Genomic DNA, 6,597 nt, shown 5'->3' with positions numbered 1-6,597 from the left:
GCACCTGTGCTCCGCGGCGGGAGAGGCCGCGGCAGTGAGAGGCCCGCGTACCACAAAAAAAAAAAAAAAAAAAAGTTCACCCTCGTATTGCTTCACCAACAACTGAAATCCCTGAAATGCTGCTAGACCAGGACCATATGAGCCATATTCCACCAGAGTTGCGCAGCATTATGTCACCATCTCCTGTGCAGTGTGTATCACACAAGCGCAGTAACCAGCCACGCAAGGATCTTTATGCTCTTCCAGCAGAATTGTCGCCACCCCACCTCCTTTGCTCCATCAGGAAGTCGTTAGTATTTCAACAAGGGAAAACAGCAATTTAGTAATCACCCCTATTCAGGGTGACTCAAATTCTGGTGCCAAAGAACTATCACGTCCTGCCCCAGCACCGGCTCACCAGCATCTTGAATATCAAAGTCAGCCAGTGGTATTGCCCCCTTATATTATGCCTCCAGAGGCACATTCACTACCCCCATCTACTCCACCACCAGTAAGCCATCCAATGTCATATTCTCTCCAGGATTCAGGTACTCCTCAGTTGGTTTGTAGTCAAGTGCCACCTCCACCCATGACTTCTGATCCATCACCAGTACCTTCTTCCCCTGGATGTATTATTGCCCTGGTGCCACCCTATATAAATCCTTCTCTGCCGGAATCTCCTCTGTCTCATAATGGTGGTCCACCTGTAAGTGAATTCCCTTCTGACCGTCATAATCCTAACTCTTTATCCCAGTTCACCGAAGAACAAGAAATTCTGAGCCCTCCGTTTATACAACGGGATGGAACAAATCCTGGTATGTGACCTCTGTCGAAAGGACTTTCACCTCCTTCACCAGCACAGGGTCCACCTTCCCCAACCCCACTTTCTGGATCACATTGCTCAGATCAGACAAGATATAGACCATATTCACATTGATAATAGTATTTTGAACTGAAGAGCTGGTGAGGACAAAAACCTTAAATATAGTCAACTTTTCAATTAAACTGTGTTTTGGGAAGGAAGAGCACCTCTTACAGAGATAGCAAAACACTTAGGATCTTGACTCTTAAAATGATTTTAAACCTTGGCTTTAGGATTTATTTCAAGTTTTATACTATAGAGTGGATAAATGGCTCAGTGGAGCATATCTGTATTTTAACAACTTTGTTCCTTTAGTGTGGTAAATTGACTCAGAGGTGACCTTTTATAATTTGAGTTCCTGAAATAAATTTGCATTGCTCCACTTGCAAAAGTTTTGTTTTTGTTTAGGTTTTTTCTGTGATATATTTTGTTAACCTGTGTAAAAGGATTAAATTTCAGTATGGTTGTAAAAATGCTATTTTTATTTGAATTTAAGCACAGTCACAGTTTTTTTCCTTCCAGTTTTATTGAGATATAATTGACATATAGCACTGTATAAATTTAAGGTGTACAGTGTAATGATTTGACATACTGTTTTTTTAAAACCATGTTTTACCTCTGATTTCCCAAAGTGCAATAAAAATCCTGGAAGTAAAAATCTAGAATATAGTGTAAGGCAGACAGCTAAATGGTAGAGAATTATTTCACATTTTTAGGCACTGAGATTTTGTGCTATTGTTTAATAACTGTATAATGAATTTCGCGTGGATGCCTTCTCATTTTTAGGCAGCCCTAGAAGCACCAAAATGCATCAGAATTCCAGTACTGTGATAGATTTATGTTTGTAATGTTAAAAGGCATTACTAAATCATTTGGAAAGATATGGCCAAAGTAATTGATTCTGTAGGCTCCAAGCTGGTGGGGATGTTGTTACTTGTTACTACTTTTTTTCAGAATGCTTGGAATCACATAATGCACCACACTGGTTAGTCTTAAGTAACATTATATTATAGCACTGTTTAAATGGTGTCATTTAGATGAAGTGTGTGCTACTCTGTTCATTGTCTTAAAGTCTATTCAGCCCTAAATATTTAGTTTATTATAATGCCTCATTTCATAGTAGAGTTTGGTCCTGTTCTTATGGTTTCTTGTTTATTGGGTTTTAAACTACAGTTTAAGTGCCATGGAGGAATTTGAATAATATCTTAATGATAGGCATTCATATAGTCACCAGCTCGCCATTTGCTTGGGTTTTATTACTGTGTGATACGTGTTTTCCCTCTAACCTGAAATTTAAAAAAACTATTATTTCTTGCCTGTTTATTTTATTGGTAAAGATTCTAAACTTGGAACGTTTTAGCATGAAGTTAAATGAAGACTACCAGATGACTTTGTATTAGAGAAGAGAAAAGTAAATTATATGAATGAATATGACTAAGTTATATGAATTTCATCACGTTATAAGGTGTCTTTAGAATTAATTTTTGAATTATAGGGACTTGTTATGTTTCTGCTAAGGTGACCGCTTACACTTTATACAGAATTCATACATATAAATTGACATTCTTGGTGTATTATACGTCATTTGAATAAACCCTCATGAAGTTTTTCTTCCATTAAATGGTGCATAATGTAAATATGAAATTTGTATTATGTGGATATGATTTATTATATAGTTTATAATATATAAATTTAGAACATATTTCTTTTTGGAAAAGGACAAACTTATTGCTAATTTATCATTTTATTCTGTTGGATATAAGCAAAACAAATTCTCATTTTGGTTGATCAGATGCAAACACATCTCTCTCTGAGCTTAGAGCTGAAATTAGAAATAATATGAGGCCATTTTAACCTTGACCAGCCTAAAATAATTAACACTTTAAAAAAAAAAGTAAGTGATTTTCACACCTGGCAATTTGAGAGTCCAGTGCTAATACTTCTAGTGAGAAAGCTTTGCTATTAGAAGTACAGACTGAGGTAGTGTGAGATGGTGGTGGTGAATGCTTCTATCGTATTATTGTAGGTACTTGGACGGGTCCAAACTTGATTCCCTTTTCTGCCCGACTTTAGGAGCTGTTAAAATATTTCTCTTAAGATACAATACGATTGTTTCCTGTAATAAGAAAATAGTCAAATTCACTAAAGTCTTCTCAACTGTCTATGCTGGATGAGCTCTCCTGCTTTTATTGAAATTCACTACGGTTGAATGTAGTATGAAACCACTTAAATAATATATTGGACAAAAAAAATGAGTATCATGATAAAATGCACACATGTTAAAAGAGATAGACTTAAAAATGATTTATTTTTAGTTAGGTTTAGGAAATATATGTTATGCAGCAAAGCAGATCAGGTGAATGTGTTGTAGCAGACAAAAATTTTAAGTGGCATCAGGTGTGAACTCATCAGTTATTGTTTGAGTGACTGTGGTGGGTAGAAAGATAACAAAATTAATGTTTCTTTCTCTAAGGAAAAAAATGATGTGAATTGCACTGTATATCAGAGAAGGCTTTGAAGCTGGTATAGGCACAAGTCTAAATTACCTGTATGTACAGTGCATTATAGTACTCTGAAGATTGCTGAAATGGCAGTTTAATTCTTAAAAACAATAAAATGGATGCATAAATACCAAAAAACAGTATTTATAAAAAATAAAAATAAGTATCAGGGAAAGGGGAAATGAAGGTAGAATAAATAGTAAAATCAAGCCCAAGTTAAAGTTGGAACCAAAAAAAAACTGAACTGGAAAATGCTGCACAGTTGTTAATGGTGGATGAAATGTGTTTAAAGCAAAGAGGCAAGATCAAAACATGTACATTTCAGAGAGCCTAAGCCAGACACTGAGCAAAAGTTCTTTTGTGGGTTTTCATAAAATGGCCACTGCGTAATGTAGGGTAGCGATTCCTGATTCTGACAGCAGGAGAGAATCTCTTGGAGAATCCGCTAAAAATACCGGACTTTACCTTATTTCCCCAAGATTCTGGTTCAGTAGGTTCGGGGAATGGATGGGGCTTAGTAATATGTCCTTTCAGTAAATATGCTAGATGATTTGGAAGTTGCTGCGTGACAAATTTAGTCACTGGTCACTAGTCTCCGTTCTCTCAACTAGTCTCCATTCTCTTGGCAGCCTACCATCCTTTCTGCACACAGCAACAAGGGTAACCATTGGAGGACGGAACTCGGCCCTCAGATAGTTTCGCATTGCACTTCAGGGCCAATTCCTTCTTCATGACAGCATACAATTAGACTGCTGGTGGATTTCCTAAACTCATGACTTACCATTCTTGCCTCATTCCCTCTATTCTAGCCACACAGGCTTTTCTTTGATCCTCGGACCACCAGGCTCATTCCTGCTTCCGCAGTTTGCACTTACTGTTTTTTCTGCCAGACCATCTTCCCGCAGATCTTCATACGCTGGCTTTCTCACTCATGTTCTGTTCAGATGCCTTCCTTGCTACTCTGTGGACAGCAGCACCCCGCCTCCCAAATATCTCTCCATATCTCCTCACCCTGCTCTATTTTTCTTCATGGTGCTGTCACTAATTATTATGTAATGAACTGCTTTCTTATTTTTGTTTCCTCCATGAGGATGTCACTTAAGAGAGGTGGCTTTTTGTACTGGTCCATCAGAGGAAGACAAAGAGTGATACGTAATTGTAAAACAATTTAATTTTTGTTTCCTGCTGTTTTTTTTCATTTTCACTTTTTTATTTTTTGGCCGCACAGCACGGCTCGTGGGATCTTAGTTCCCCCACTGAGGTTCGAACCCATGCCCTTGGCAATGAAAGTGTGGAGTCTTCACTAATGGACCACCAGGGAATTCCCTCCTGCTTTTTACATTTTATTTTGTCCCAGGTGAAAATTGGGGCCCTCTCATGACTTTTGCCTATACTCCTAGATGATAGAAAGCCCTGTGGTCAGTAATTAAAATGTCCAGTCCAATGTGATGGTCAAACTTTGGAACTGACTAAAGAACGAGGCCTTTCCCCACTTCCCCAGCTGTGGCTGGTGGAAAACTAGCAGTTGGGGGAGAACGTTGTGGTCAACTTCTTATCCACATTTGCTTTTACTTCTTCTCCCCTAGTTCACTAAGTAGAGGTCTTGGTCCTCCAGAGTTGGAGTGCAAGGGATTGGGGGAGGAGAGGGTAGTAGGAAGGATCTTACTTGATTGGTACTATATGAAACTGCGTTAGTGCTTTCTGGGCCTGACTATAGGTTTTAAGAATTGATTCTTTCTTTCACAGGCACTTTTGTAGTTGGTAAGAATAGCTCTCATTGCTCTGGATCTCTCCCTGTAGTTCCCTTGATGAAGATGAATGCATCTCTTTTCCAGTTAGTTTCTTATTTCTTCTTCAGCCCCTGAGAATCTGGCAATTCCTACAGCTTCCCTCCACTGAGTTGTATTCACCCCTCCAGGTGCTCCTCTGGAACAGGACATAAGAGGACCTCCGCAGTAGCTCCCTCTAGCGAGGGGCAGTGCCTGCCCCATGAGAAATACATTCTTTTCCCTAATAAACTTTGGCAGTGCTGGCCAGTCCCAAACTTGTCAGCTCCCTCTTCCTCGGCTGTCAGAGAAGTTAGTCAGCTTGTCTCCTGCAACTTAGATTTCCCAGACAACAGTCTAGAGTGTCCCTAATGCTCCAGAGAACATATATGTCGCCATTGCAAGGGTCTCATTAAAGTGTCTCTCTCCTGGGAGGTGAAGTAGGAGGCATCTTTCATCCCTTCTTGCAAGCAGAGAGGAGGGGGTAGGACTCACAGCAGAGCAGAAGCCTGTGCCAGCCTGTGTTCTGATTGGTCAGTGCCCAGGCTATACTGTTTGTTAGATTATTATTATTATTATTATTAACTCTGGATCCAACTATTCTTGATTTTCAAATGGCTCAGGAACCACAGATGGGAAAATACAGCCTGCTTGGATTGTGTCTCTAAAACTAAGGAAGGGGAAGAAGTAGGTAATTAATAGGATAATTTAGGAAAAAATGCCTCAGGTATTGGAATTTTCCTGGCAAAGTTTTATCTGAGTCATTCTGCAAAGTGTCAGTATTTGGCACATCTCATATTCCAACAACGTTATGTTGAATAAAATAATACATTTTTTTCTTTAAAAAAATAGTCAATAGATATATTTCATTTCCATGGGAAGAACTCAATTATATTTTAAGCATCTTTCAAGGTCAGACCTAGTAAAAATGTGATATAAATGGAGTTCCTATTTGGCTGGGATAAAGTAGAGATACAGAACCCTTTTTCCTCTGATGAATGAAACTGGTGGTGTTTTTTTTTCATCAGGTCATCATGCATTAGTAAAGAGATGGATTGCTTACTTCATTGACCATCACTTGCTGTGTTTTAACTTTTTCCCTAATATTTGACTTGGATTTTCTTTTTGGTTTATGCGTGTCAGACTGATTGCAAAATTGGCATCAATTCTTCACCCCTTCCTGTAGTCTTCACAGTTCCTCTTACCAAGGGATGGGGTCTATTTTCTCACCCCCTTGAATATGGGCTGGGCTTGTATTTACTTTGGCCAATAGAATATGGTAGAAGTGTCGATGTGCCATTTCTGAGCCTAGAGACCTTATGTCCTTCTGTTCTCTCTCAGAGCTCTGTCACCATGAGAACAAACTTGGCCAACCTTGCTGGAAGATGAGAGAACACACTGAGGAGAGCTCATATTTCCCATTCAAAGCCATACTAGACCAGCCTAAAGTCAGCCAACCTCAAAACATGTGGGAGCTACCATCCCAACC

Source organism: Tursiops truncatus, chromosome X (genome assembly GCF_011762595.2).
Source record: "Tursiops truncatus isolate mTurTru1 chromosome X, mTurTru1.mat.Y, whole genome shotgun sequence".
Lineage (NCBI taxonomy): Eukaryota > Metazoa > Chordata > Mammalia > Artiodactyla > Delphinidae > Tursiops > Tursiops truncatus.
The sequence above is the reverse complement of the archived record's forward strand: the minus strand, read 5'-3'. Positions refer to the sequence as shown.